We start from the raw sequence: 14,589 nt of genomic DNA, 5'->3' as shown, positions 1-14,589 counted from the left end.
TAGTGCTCAGAGAGGTCCTGGGAGACTGAAGCCTTCAAGAGCTAGAAGACTTGAATGCCTGTGGGTCTGGCCTTGGTACGGGGGGTGGTAGTGTGGTTAGAGCACAGAGGAGCGTCCTACAAGGGCAACAGAGGATGCAGATTCTGGGGTCAACGTAGGGCTTAATGTTTGGTTTACCTCCGGGTTGGGGTGTAGTATTCACAGAATACAGGTGTCTGCAGACTACAGGTGTGGGTGGGTGCTGTCCTGCATGAAGGGAAGTGGGGGCAGGGATAGAGCGAGGCCACCCAGGCACCCCCACAGTTTCAACTTCAGAAATCTTCAAACTCTGCTTTGGACTGTCAAGAGTGTGGTCTCCCAGTGGTTGCCACCTTGGCATCAGAGTAGTTCTGACAAGTTCATTCTTGCCACCCATGAAAGCATCAATGCATAATCCTTGCTTCAGGCTCAGTTTTTGGGAGAATAGGGTTTAAGGCATCTTGATGCAGCTCTGTCACATCACTACTCATTTGCTTCTGGTGCATATCCAAAACTGAAATTTCTACTGAAGGTTTTTTTTTTTTTAATTTTTAATGTTTATTTATTAGAGAGGGTAAGCAGGGGAGGAGCTGAGAGAGGGAGACACAGAATCCAAAGCAGGCTCCAGGCTTTGAGCTGTCAGCACAGAGACTGACATGGGGCTTGAACTCGAACCGTAAGATCATGACCTGAGCCGAAGTCATACACTTAACTGACTGAGCCACCCAGGCACCCCTCTACTGAAGGTTTACTGACTTATCATCTGTGTTCTCCATCAGAGTGTGAGTTCTTGAATCCTGTGACCTTTCGCTTGCTTACCTCTGAATCCTGACCCTTTTTTAAAAAACAGTTTTTTTAATGTTTATTTTTGAGAGAGAAAGAGAGCACGAGCAGGGGAGAGTTAGAGAGAAAAAGGGAAACACAGAAACCGAAGCAGGCTCCAGGCTCCGAGCAGTCAGCACAGAGCCTGACTCAGGGCCCAAAACCCATGGACTGTGAGATCATGACCTCAGCCGAAGTCGGATGCTTAACCAACTGAGCCACCCAGGTGCCCCTGAATCCTGACCCTTTTGAAGAGTAGGCACCATGTACATTGTAGGCAGTCAAGAAATGTCTGTTGAACATCTGAATTTTATTGAGCCTCAATAACACATTAATCAATGATCCCCTTCTCAAATATATAAGCATAAGACACACTTTATCATTAAGGATATGTCTAAAGAGCTGTTGCAAGGATTCACAAGATCTTGACAGGGGGTGGAATGATACAAAGTGCTGAAAGAAAAGGCTGCAAACCAAGAATTCTTTATCCGTCAAAACTGTCCTTTAAAAACTAGACAGAAGTGAGGACATTCCCAGATAGAAGACCAAGGAGTTGCTTGTTAACAGACCTGCCCTACAGGAAATGCCAAAGGAGCGCCTGGGGTGACTCGGTCAAGCATCCGACTTCTGTTCAGGTCATGATCTCACGGTTCATGGGTTCTAGCCCCACATCGGGCTCTGTGCTGATAGCTTGGAGCCTGGAGCCTGCTTCAGATTCTGTGTCTCTCTCTCTGCCTCTCCCCCACTCATGTTCTGTATCTCAAAAATAAACATTAAGATTTTTGAAAAATGCTAAAGGGAGTCCTTCAGGTTGACATGAAATGGCACACGGCAGTAATTTGAAGGCATGTAAAGAAACCGTAACTACACAGGTAAATATTTGTAATCCCTCTGATTTCCTGCGTGATATAAAGGATAAATGCATCAGAAATGATGTCTGTGTTAATGGGCACAAAAGTAAACCTGTAACTGACAGTGATAGGAGCACGGTGTCTCTGTTACTGAATCTAAGTTGGCATCAGCTCAAACTAGATTGTTACAAATTTAGAATGTCGGCTAAAATCCCCATTGTAACCATTAAGAAAATATCTTTATATACATAAAAAGAGGGGCGCCTGGATGGTTCAGTCGGTTAAGCGTCCGACTTCGGCTCAGGTCATGATCTCACAGTTCGTGGGTTCAAGCCCCACATCGGGCTCTGTGCTGACAGCGTGGAGTCTGTTTGGGAGTCTCTCTCCACCCTGTCCCCTACTCTCTCACTCTCTCTCTCTCTCTCTCTCTCTCTCTCTCTCTCTCCCTCTCTCAAACATTTAAAAATATTAAAAACACAAAAAACAAAAAGGAAACTAGGGGCGCCTGAGTGGCTCAGTTGGTTTAGCGTCCTACTCTTGACTTTGGCTCAGGTCATGATCTCACAGCTCATGAGTTCGAGCCCCGCGTCGGGCTCTGTGCTGACAGCTCAGAGCCTGGAACCTGCTTTGGATTCTGTGTCTTCCTCTCTCTCTGCCCATCCCCCACTTACACTCTGTCACTCTCTCTCAAAAAAAAAAAAAAAAAACACATTAAAACATTAAAAAAAAACCTCACCGTATTAACTTCGCTGTTCATTTTCTTGACTTCCATCCTCACAACGGTCATATTCTTCACTCTACTGCTTACCCCACAGACAATCCTGACTTGGCTCTTACCAACATCTTCAGCATCCACAATCTCAATTTCAAGTATTCCCTTCAGCACAGCGGTCTTGACTTTTAGTTCCACCCAAATGTACCCACGTATCCACCATCACTTCCCATGCCGCCCCGCCTCTGGCAATGCAATTCTCTTCAGTTCACAACTTTCCCTCACCAACCCTACCACGTAAGAGTATGACCGAAAATGTAAAGAAAAATGGTCACTTACACAAGCTGATAAGTCAACTATGCCTCAATAAAGCGGGTGGGAAAATTAAAATGATCAGTTCTCTTGGATATTATGAAATGATGTACCTCACCTGATACTACTCTTAGAGTCTCCATTGCCTGATGTTAACACAGCTATGCCAGCTTCCTGTTACCACTTGCACGATGTGTCTATTCTCTTCCTTTTTTTTTTTTAATGTTTTTGTTAAATTTTTTCTTAATGTTTATTTCACTCTGAGAGAGACAGAGAGAGAGAGAGAGACAAAGTGCAGACAGGGGAGGGGCAGAGAGAGGGGAACACAGAATCTGAAGCAGGCTCCAGGCTCTGAGCTGTCAGCACAGAGCCCAACGCGGGGCTCAAACTCACGAACTGTGAGATCATGACCTGAGCCGAAGTCACTTAACCGACTGAACCACACAGGCAACCCTGATGTTTATTTTTGAGAAGGAGAGAGAGCGCGAGCAGGGGAGGGGCAGAGAGAGAGGGAGACGCGGAGTCTGAAGCAGGGTCCAGGCTCTGAGCTGTCAGCACAGAGCACAAAGGGGGGGCTCCAACCCATGAACCATGAGGTCATGACCTGAACCAAAATCGGACGCTTAACCGACTAAACCACCTAGGTGCCCCTAAGAGCCTGTCACTCTTGATCACAGGGTTGTAGGTTGAAGCCTCACACTGGGTGGAGATTACTTAAAAAAAAAAAAATTATTTTTTTAATGTTTAGGGAGAGAGAACAGGGGAGAGGGGCAGAGGGAGAGGGAGAGAAAGAGAATCTTAAGCAGGCTCCACTCTCAGCACGGAGCCTGACTTGGGGCTCAATCCCAAGACCCTTGCTTGGATCATGACCTGAGCCTAAATCAAGAGTAAGACACTCAACCGACTGAGCCAACCGGGGGCCCCCCAAAGAAATATTATTCAGCCTTTAAAAGACTGAATTTTGGTACATGCTGCAACACAGATGAATCTGGAAGACATTATGGTAACTGAGATATGCCGATCACAAAGACAGATGTATGATTCCACTTCTATGAAGTACTCGGAGTCCTCAAATTCATGGAGACAGAAAGTAGAATGCGCTGGCCATGGGATAGAGGGAGGGGGAGGAGGAGGTGTTTAATGGGGGCAGAGTTTCATCTTGCAAGATGAAGAGTTACGCAACATACAAATAAAATATGGTTTGGGCGCCTGGGTGGCTCAATCGGTTAAGCATCCAACTTTAGCTCAGGTCATGATCTCAGCTCGTGGGTTCGAGCCCACGTTGAGCTCTGTGTTGACAGCTCAGAGCCTGGAGCCTGTTTCAGGTTCTGTGTCTCCCTCTCTCTCTGCCCTTCCCCCACTCATGCTCTGTCTCTGTCTCAAATAAATAAACATTAAAAAAAATGTTTTTATCATACAGACGGGTCACTCAGATAAAATTTATCTCTGCTAATAATCTTTACTCTGGAAACACTCTCCAATTTAGATTCTTCTATGTAATTAAAGGAGGGGCAAAAGTTCCTCTTGAGGCTTCAGGGTCTTGACTGCTTTCAACTTAAAGTAACCTGCATGCCAACAGTGCCTATTCTGGGGGTACCTTTCCTCAACCCCTTCAATATCTAAGATTTTTTTTTAACGTTATTTATTTGGAGAGAAAACATGAGCAGGGGCAGAGAGAGAGAGAGGGAGAGAGAGAATCCCAAGCAGGCTCCACACTGTCAGCGCAGAGCTCAACACAGGGCTCGATCCCACAAACCATTAGACCATGACCTGAGCTGAAACCAAGAGTCGGACACTTAACCAACTGAGCCATCCAGGTGCCTTTATTTCTAAGATTTTTAAATATTTGAATCCATTTGATCACCAAGGACCCAGAGAAGTAGGAGCTGTATAACACGGGACCCCACTCACAGCCCTTCCTCCCCCCATCTTCTTAGGCCCCTTGACTTGCGAGTCTGCACATGCCTGGGACAGTCGGGTGCAGGGGATCCCCAAGCTGAGCTGGGACCCAACCAGAAGCAGGGGAACTCTGATATCTGTTAATCCACACAGGCATGGCATTTAACAAGCAAGCATCATGCACTCGCCCCGCCTAGCACATGGGGATGGGAGAAGATACAGATGACTATGAATTCATCCTGTTCTTCAAGGAGCTCAGCTGGCTGGGCCAGCGGAGCAAGCAGCCACGAGAGGCAACGTGATGCAAGACAGAAGAAGCACCGTTCCTTCACGGGAGAGTCCCAGGTGAGGGAAGGGGCCTGGTGCAGGACTGACAGAACAGGTTACAACATGCATCAAACACCGGACGTGCTGAAACGCCGGGTACGATCCACCAATAATGGGACTGAAATGCAGTACTCTTTCACTAACTTTCAAAAAGTCATCCACCCAAGATGGAGCGAAGTGGCTTAAGCTCTTGAGCAGACTTTTGGTTGGTTGTGTGGAAACCAACTCAGACCCCCAGGGTTGACATTAAGATTATCTTAAAGCTTTTTTTTTTTTTTCTTAAAGGTTTATATAAGTATTTTTGAGTGAGAACCCAAGCGGGGCAAAGGGAAAGACAGAGGGAGACAGAGAATCCCAAGCAGGCTCCGCGCTGCTCAAACTCACGAGCCAGAGCCGAAACCAAGAGTCCAACGCCTAACCAACGGAGCCACCCAGGCATCCTGAATATGAAGATTATTTTATTTTATTTTTTAATTTTTTTTAACGTTTATTTACCTTTGAGACAGAGAGAGACAGAGCATGAACGGGGGAGGGGCAGAGAGAGAGACACACACACAGAATCCAAAGCAGGCTCCAGGCTCTGAGCCATCAACCCAGAGCCCGATATGGGGCTCGAACTCACAGACTGCGAGATCGTGACCTGAGCTGAAGTCGGACGCTCAACGACTGAGCCACCCAGGCGCCCTGAAGATTATTTTAAAGGGAAGTCATTTGAGACCCAACCGATGCACAAAGGAGCCTTCTTGGCTCTTCCCTTATGTGACTCAAAGCAGAATATTCTACAGTATAAGGATGCAACAAACTCCCTCTTCAGGGAAGGGCTGTTCCCAAGCAGAAGGAAAGTAAACTTACTATTCTAATTCCCTGACGATGGAAAGACCGCTCACACCTGCACAGGCAAACACTATCACAAAGTTTCTTATCTCCTGTTTGTTCTCTTAAAAACCTATTCACCTAGGGGCGTCTGGGTGGCTCAGTGGGTTAAGCCTCTGACTTTGGCTCAGGTCATGATCTCACGGTTCCATTAGTGAGTTCGAGACTCGCATTGGGTTCTGTGCTGATAGCTCAGAGCCTGAAGCCTGTTTCGGATTCCGTGTCTCACTCTATTTCTCTCTGCCGCTCCTCTGCTCATGCGCTGTCTCTCTCTCTCTCAAAAATTAAAAAAAAAAAAAATGCGCGAGTGACCTTCGGATGGGGCATTCTATTCGATGGCACTTTTACCGTCTGGGGTCTTCTGACTTTGTATGGGTGCACCTGCCCGACTTTTGTTCTCCCCTGCGGCCCAATTCAAGCTCTTTAATGGGATGTCTTAAGGACCCCCAGGCCGTATCCTGGAAAGCGTTCTCTCGTGTTCCGGAAGGTGGCGCTGTAGCTCCAGCTGCGGTCTCTCCCGGCCGACGCGCGGTCCGATCTCCGAGCGCGCTCCGGGTCCGCGGTACCGGCTGCTGCGCGCTCGTAGGCGCTCAGAGCTGGGAGAGGTTTGGGATTGGCGCGAAGTCTCTCCCTTCCAAGGCCCCAGAAATCTGTATCTGCCGTCTCTCCCAGGATCCCTCCTCCCCTGGTAGGGGAGGTCCCACCGTGCGCCGCGGCGTCCTGCGCTCCGAATGGCCGGGCGCCCCCCGTGCCGCTCTCCTTTCCCCGCGCGCGAGGGCGCTGCCGCCGAGTCCCTCCCGGAAGCCTGCGCTCTTGCAGATTCTCGCTGCTGGCGAGACTCCTGCCCTGGTCTGCACTCTCCTGGCTTCCCCGACACTTGCTGGCTCCGCAGGTGCCCGTCACCTCGTGCGCTGGTGCGCAGGCCTCCTTCCGGATCGCGCAGCACCCACGGGGGCGCCTCCGTTCCTGGACGGGTGTCTAACCCGTTGTTAAGGGGGGTAAAAAGGAGGCTTTTCCTTCGCTGCCGTGATGCCGAGGTCACTCCCTCTTCTGTGTCCGTCTTTTGCTCATTTTTGTACCGATTTATCTCTTTTCGTAGTGATTTACAAGAACTCTTCATATGCCGTTGCCTGTATCTTTCCCCACGCTGTGGACTGCCTTTCCCCTTCGTCAATGGTGTTTCGCTTTTTTAAAGAACAGTGGTCCTTAATATTAATATAATTTAATTTGTGTATCTTCCCTATTAAGAATTTTTTGGCCTTTTTAATAAATCTTAGCTTACTCCTAGATCACAAAAAAATATGTCCTTTTATGTTGTCTTCTAAAACCCTACTGTTGTGCCTTCTGATTTTAGGTCTGTAAATCATTTGTATTTGCTTTTTGTGTATGAGGAAAGAGAGAGTCAAGCTCCATTTGTTATGCCATAAAGTGTGGCAACGGGTGATTTTATTTGTTGTGTTGATCTGGGGTTTTTTTGAATGTTTGTTTATTTTTAGGGGGAAGATCTCCCACTTCTGCCTGTTTCTTGGCGTCTCTTCCTCATCCTGTTTTTCAGAACGATACTGCCTTAATCTGGATTCCCCAAATCAGAGCCTGGTACAAGGACGTGAGTTCAAGATGCTTATTTGGAAAACGATCCCCCAAAGCAAGAGGGACGTAGTAGGGAGAGTAAGATAGGGGAAGGCAGGGGACCCAACATAAGGGTAAGTTATTGAAATCCATGGTGTGAGCAATGAGGGGGGCCTTCATCCCTTCTGAAGAGCATATATGATGCCTCATAGAATACCCTGCCAAAAGACGGGAGGTTGGGGCATTTATGTAGCAAATTTAACCCCTCTCCCTCACTGACTTGGGGGTTTTCCTCAGAGGAATTGACTTTCTGCAATTCTGAGCCATTATTTTCTTTCTTCTTTTTTCTTTTTTTAAGTTTATTTTGAGAGAGGGCATGAGCAGGGGAGGGGCCGGGAAAGAAGGACAATCCCAAGCAGGCTCAGCACTGTCAGCACAGAGCCCAGTGCAGGGCTCAAATTCACGAACTGTGAGATCATGACCTGAGCTGAAATCAAGAGACAGATGTTTAACTGGTGAAGCCAGAAGCTTCATGGGTCATTATTTTCTATGGGGTGAACAGCGTCAGAAAAGGCTCTAGGGACAAATACAGAAGGATGAGTGGCCCATGGCTGAGATAAGACTATGGCAGAGTAAGGGGAGTCTGTGTTTGTACGAGACCATTGAAGCCCAGACTGACTTTAGAGGTGCACCAAAGAGATAGGAGGTTGACTTCTGCCAAGGCACAACCCTCGCACCTTCTCAGATATACTCCCTTCCACATGGAGTCCACCCAGTGGTTGAGTCTTCAAGGATCCTGCCACCATCTACAAAATTCTGACTTCAGTATGACAGTGGAACCAGCCATAGTCCCCACTGTACCTCGGACCCAAGACCACTTCTATTACTCATCTCTCCTTCTGCCCGACACCTTCTGGATTCCTGTGGTGGTCAGCACCATATCTTGTCTAAGTCATTTGTCCAGTAGGGCAACTGGGGACTTCGTTTCTAAGTCCCCAGGTCTGAATTGTGGGCTGCTAGGAAGGCATTAGCAGCTGGTCTGTAATCCACTCTTCCTATCCTGACTTATGAACATTCTAATCAGACCTCCTCCCTGAGGTATTAGAGGAAACCAAACTAGACTCCTTATCTATGAAATACTTTTAATAGGATATACCTGGTCTTTCTAGCTGGCTTATAGTAAACAAACCTGGGATTTATGGGTTTACAGGGCGGGGGCCATTGGAAAACATGTCTGCTATTTACTCAGAGTGTGTGTGGGGGGAGAGAAACTCATTGATCAAAGGAACAAACACCTTTGTGGCCCCAATATACATCATTTAAATAAGGACTTCGAATCTTAATTCAGGACCAAGTGTCATTCTGATGTGACAAGGAAGGGCCTGAGAAGCTGTGTTGGCTGCCTTAGACTTTCCCCGTGTTTGCCTGTGTCTTGCAATTATCTGTATCCTTGGAATTATTGATGAAGTTTGATGTGGGTATTGAAAATCTCTGATCACGAGTCTTTCACCGTCCCTGAGGGTTATCTCAGTGACTTTGCTTTTATTGGGTTGCAAGTTCCTTTCACCCATGACTGTAGGGCACACCTCTGGGTCCCAGACACATGTGTTCGTGACCTCATTAGGTAGCAGGGACCCTAGTCCCTGGTCTGGTAGTCATCATGGTGGGCTATCCATGCCTGTGAACGAACTCATTTCTCTGCCCACTGGTTAATCAGCACAGAAAGCCCAAAGTAACCAGGCAGGGACTGGTTTCTGATTCCTGATGAAAGTGTTGCCCTTCTGAAAATGAAGACACCTCATCCAACAGGTTCTAAGGTTGGGGGGTCAGGAAGCACAAATTCTTCGAGTCCCGAGAAATGGGAGTGACAAAAGCCGACTCTTCTTTTCACCCCTTGATGGCTAGACTTGTGCATTCTGATAGGGACACGGCACCTTATATTGACTGTTGTTGGTTTAATGCACATACTGCATGTTGCAGGACAGCACCCCACCCCCACAGGCTGTTATCCCTTAGCTGGCACCTGAGCAGAGCTGTTTCCAGGCCATTCCATCACCCCATTGTGGCAGCTCGCTCTGTATATAATGCAACATATGACATCAACAGTGGTTTCCATAGTCATGCACATACTGACGAGCCATTTCAGCACAAAATGAATCCCCCAGTCTGAGGTGGTGTTTTGTAAGATCCTGTTATCAGGGCTCATTATCAAACACAGGTCTGAGGAAGGAGACTCCAACATACCCACTAGGTAGAGCATCCTCTCTATCTGGTTGTTGAGGGACTTCTCGCTGATGAGTGCTCCCTGGAGGTCATTAACACGAGACACAACGTTCTACATGTGTTGTGTGTCTCTTCATAGGTCATTGACCTACCTCGTCCACAGACCACTTAGACTTCCATCTTTCAGCCTTCTTCCCTTCCCTGACCAATAAGCTGGTCCATGTTCCACTTCCCACAAGTGCATATCTAACCCGATCTCAGGCCACGTCTCTGTCCGTACAAAGTGGGAAGCTGTGGGCACCTCTCGCAGCTCTGGCCGCTGGGCTAATTCCCTTTCACCACGACCACAGGGCCACCTCTGAGAAGCGCTGAGGTGTCAGTGGGCATCCATGGGGGCACGTGACCCACCTGTGAGCCAGGCTGGAGTTTCGCTCTCTCTCAGCTGCTCATAGGAAATCCCGTGAGACCATAGTATGAGGCCAAGAAGAGGCACCAATATAACTGGGTTTGAAACACCGGGACCTGATGTCAATTCTTCTTGTGTAACTTACCTGGGTGTTCTGGACCTTCTCAGCTCGATTCCTCAACGTGCCTCTTCCAAGGTACAAGTAATGGCTGCCACACCATCCAATACGGGACCCGATCTGCCAAGGGTCTAACCGCACCAAAAGCATGATGGGCATTTCTGGCTGTGTGGCCCCTTGATGTCTCACATTCAGAGGCGTTCAGGATTGACTAGGGTTCAGCCGCGATTCATCCCAGGAGTGAGGGGTTCTGCCGCAGAAGGGATGGCCATGCTCCAGAACCCTAGAATCCCTCTGTGAACATTCTGTAACCGATGCTTGCCAAACATTCCTTGGAGTGTCGTCACTACCACAGATACCACTACACGTGGCTGGACCTGCTGGAACAGGAGCAAGGACCCTGTACCACCAGCCTGGACAGACTGCAGGACCTAGTCTTACTCTGGGTCCACCCAAAACCAGCAGCCTTTACGTCACCCTAGAAATGAGTTGGGCGAGACTTTCCTAACAGAGTCATCTTAAGTGGTCTTTTGGGTACCAATTATTTGGGGAAGATTAGAACCTAGAACATGCATCAGGATATATCCTTCTCTTAGGGTGCCTGGGTGGCTCGGTTGGTTGAGCATCTGACTCCCGATTTTGGCTCAGATCATGATCCCATGGTTCGTGAGTTTGAGCCCCATGCCAGGCTCTGTGCTGACAGCTCAGAGCCTGGAGCCTACTTCGGATTCTGTGTCTCCCTTTCTCTCTCTCTGCCCGCCCCCCCACCCCTCGCGCGCTCTCTCTCAAAAATAAAATAAACATTAAAAATATGAATTTCTGTATGTTTGTTTTTAGTAGGCTCCCATGGAGCCCAACATGGGCCTTGAACTCAAGGCCCTGAAATCAAGACCTGAGCTGAGATCAAGAGTCAGATGCTGAACCAACTGAGCCACCCAGGTGCTCCAAATTTCCGCATGTTTATTAACTTACCAGTAGAGTGCCCCTCCAGGACAGGGGAGCCTCCATGAGGATGATGGCTCTTCGAGATACTTGACCTAAGGAGATGAATCAATTACTCAAAAGTGCATGGATGAGTTAATTGACTACTTGAATTAGCTTAGAACATTCCAGTACTTTAGATGCATTCCCCCATAAATGTGATGCAATCTCCTTAAACTATAAACTCATGTGGGTTTGTCTGTGTGTTCTGTGTCTCTGGTGTCTACAGCAGTAACTCGTAGTCAGCCAATTAATATACGTTGAATAAATGGGTGAATTCAATGAGGAACAAAAAAGACCCTGGTTTCAAAGATACTACAGTCCAGTAAATGAGCCAGGCAATGAAGAGATATAAAATTTAACATCAAGGGGCACCTGAGTGGCTCAGTCCCTTAAGCATTGACCTCGGCTCAGGTCATGATCTCATGGTCTGTGAGTTCGAGCCCCGCGTAGGGCTCTGTGCTGACAGCTCAGAGCCTGGAGCCTGCTTTGGATTCTATGTCTCCCTCTCTCTCTGCCCCTCCCCCGCTCATGCTCTGTCTCCCTCTTTCAAAAATAGATAAACATTTTAAGAACTTAAAAATTTAGCGTCAAGAAATAATAAATATGCTAAAGAAAAATAAGACCGTACAAAGGAATGAAGACTGATGGGTGCTTTTTAAGATAGGATGCTTAGGGAGAGCATTTATTTGTTTTGATTGGGGATGGAGGGGGTGTTGTGCTTATTTTTCCTTCTTTTTTCTTTTTTTTAAATGTTTATTTTTGAGACAGAGGAGACAGAGCATGAACAGGGGAGGGGCAGAGAGAGAGGGAGACACAGAATCCAAAGCAGGCTCCAGGCTCCAGAGCTGTCAGCACAGAGCCCGGTGCAGGGCTCTAACTCACAAACTGCGAGATCATGACCTGAGCTGAAGTCAGACGCTCAACCGACTGAGCCACCCAGGGGCCCCGCTTATTTTTATTTAGAGGAGGTGATATCTTAGCAGAGATTTGGATGAAGTGAGAGAAGCCATGTGACTATGCGATGGACGAAAATTACAGGGTTCAGTCTATAGAAAGAAGTAATAAGAGGGGGGTAGAGAGCCTCACCAAGGAAGTACGGTGGTTGATACGGTCTAAGGCAGAGTTTCTCAACCTTGTTGCTACTGACCTTTACCTTTGGAGACTGGTGATTCTTTGTTGTGGGGGCTTTGTTGTTGTGTGCAATGTGAGATGTTTAGCATGAATCCTTAGCCTCTAACCCACTAGATGGCAGTAGAATCCTCCTCTCCCAGGTGGAGGCTGAGCTAAACAATTTCCAACCCTACCAGTGCTCAGGAACCACTTGAGGATTGCATGCAAATCCTTATGCTGAGGCCCCACCTGCAGAGATTTGAGTTGATTGACCTGACCCTGGGGTGGAGCCCCGGGCATTTTTAAAAACTCTAGCCTAGGATGACAATATACAGCAGCCGTGGTTGAAAAACACTACCAACTCAAATTCATTAATGTCTTCCTGTCTCTCCCTGAAGCTGCAGGCTTATCCCTGAGGTATGCTTTTTCAGACTCAGGTGGAATTTCTGAAACCATTTAATTTTAAAAGTTTAGACCCTCTGCTCCTCCCAGGTGACAGGCAGCCAAATCTTGTGTGTTGCCAGTGGTGTCTCTGAGATGTGTGACTTTCACACAACGGTGAAGGTCAGAGTAAATGGATTTGAGCGTATTGGGCGTCTGGTCACCAGGTCTGCTTTTAACTCTGGTAAGGTGGATATTGTCGCCATCAATGACCCCTTCACTGACCTCAACTGCATGGTGCACGTGTTGCAATGACCCCACCCAAGGCAAGCTCAGTGGCACAGTCAAGCCCTGTCATCAACGGAAAGCCCATGTCCATCTTCCAGGATCAAGAGTATCACATGGGGTGAACCCTGTGCTGAATAAGTTGTGGAGTCAGCCAGTGTCCTCACTGCCCTGGAGAAGGCTGGGGCTCACTTGAAGAGTGGAACTAAGAGGGTCATTATCTCTGCCCCATTTGCTGACACGCCTCATGCTTTGTAATGGGTGTGAACCATGAGAATGAGGACAGCTCCCTGAAGGTCGTCAGCAAGGCCTCCCTTACCACCAACTACTTGGCCCCTCCAGGCCAAGGTCATCCATGACAACTGTGGCATCGTGGAAGGACTCACGACCACAGTCCCTGCCATCACAGCCAGCCGGAAGACCATGGACAGCCCCTCTGGGAAGCTGGGGCATAATGAGGGAGGGGCTGCCCAGAATAACATCCCTGCTTCTGCAGGGACTGTCAAGGCTGTTGGCAGACTCATCCCTGGGCTGAATGGGAAGCTCGCTCATGACCTTCTGTGTCCCCACAGCCAGCGTGGGTCCTTCTGAAGCTGTTCAGTATGGTGACATCAACAGGGTGGTGAAGTCAGCATCAGAGGGTCCCCTAAGGGGCATCCTGGGCAGCACAGAGCAGGGTGTCTCCTGCGTCTTCAGTAGGGACACCTGGTCTTCCACCTCTGTTGCCAGTTCTGGCACCACATTAGGCTCATTGCCTAGGACGATAGTAAATGTGACTGCAGTGTGGCCTCCAAGGCACAAAAGCCCTGGACCTCCAGCCCCAGCAAGAGCTCAAAAGGAAGAGAGAGGCCCTCAGCTGCCCCAATTCAGTCACCGACACAGAGAATCTCCCATCCTTGATACTGTCTGTCCCAGACGCCCTGGAGCAGGGGAGAGTCGTAGGGAGAGCTACCCGGTCGTGTGCTGTTAATGCAGTACACGGTACCCAGCCGAAGTAAATAAATAAAATATAAAATATACAATAAGATACAAAATTAAATGAATAAAGTATAAAAGTAAAACAACAAACTTGTAGGGGCACCTGGGTGGCTCAGTTGGTTAAGCACCTCACTGAGGCTTGGGTCATGGTCTCACAGCTCATGGGTTCAAGCCCTGCATTGGGCTTTGTGCTGACAGCTCAGAGCCTGGAGCCTGCTTCAGATTCTGTGTCTCCCTCTCTCTCTGCCCCTCCCCCTCTTGTGCTCTGTCTCTCAAAAAAAATAATAAATATAAAAGACAAGGGTCGCCTGGGTGGCTCAGTCAGCTAAGCGTCGACTCTTGATTTCAGCTCAGGTCGTGATCACACAGTTCGTGAGTTCGAGCCCCACATCGGGCTTGGTGCTGACAGTGCTGAGCCTGATTGGGATTCTCACTCTCTCCCCACTCTCTCTGCCCCTCCCTCATACTCTGTGTGTCTCTCAAAATAAGTAAACTTAAAATATATACATATATATATATGAGTATATAAAATATAAAATTAAATTTAAAATAAAAACAAAATAAAATATAAAATACAATAAAATTTTAAATATGAAGTAAAATAAAGAAAACATAAAGTGTAGTGAAACCTCTAAAAAGGTATGCGCTACCTCAATAAAGATTTGGAATATAAAGATTATCTTTTCTTTTTTTTTTTTTAAACATTTTTTTAAGTAATTTC

At 47.7% G+C, this 14,589-nt stretch overlaps 1 long non-coding RNA gene across 2 annotated transcripts in view; it reads right to left on the bottom strand.

Moving 5' to 3' along the window:
• LOC123382433 overlaps positions 1-14,589 on the bottom strand; it is a 45,311-nt gene that overhangs the window by 8,582 nt on the left and 22,140 nt on the right. The window contains exons 2-3 of one of the 2 annotated variants that reach the window (XR_006590798.1): positions 11,103-11,167; positions 10,158-10,510 (exon numbers count right to left, since the gene is read on the bottom strand). This is a non-coding gene — a long non-coding RNA (uncharacterized LOC123382433). The remainder of the gene's footprint in view (positions 1-10,157; positions 10,511-11,102; positions 11,168-14,589) is intronic. The other variant, XR_006590799.1, reaches the window with a different exon arrangement.

This window comes from Felis catus, chromosome E2 (assembly GCF_018350175.1).
Source record: "Felis catus isolate Fca126 chromosome E2, F.catus_Fca126_mat1.0, whole genome shotgun sequence".
Classification (NCBI taxonomy): domain Eukaryota; kingdom Metazoa; phylum Chordata; class Mammalia; order Carnivora; family Felidae; genus Felis; species Felis catus.
Note: the sequence above shows the minus strand (reverse complement) of the source record. Positions and strands in the feature narration are given on the sequence as shown.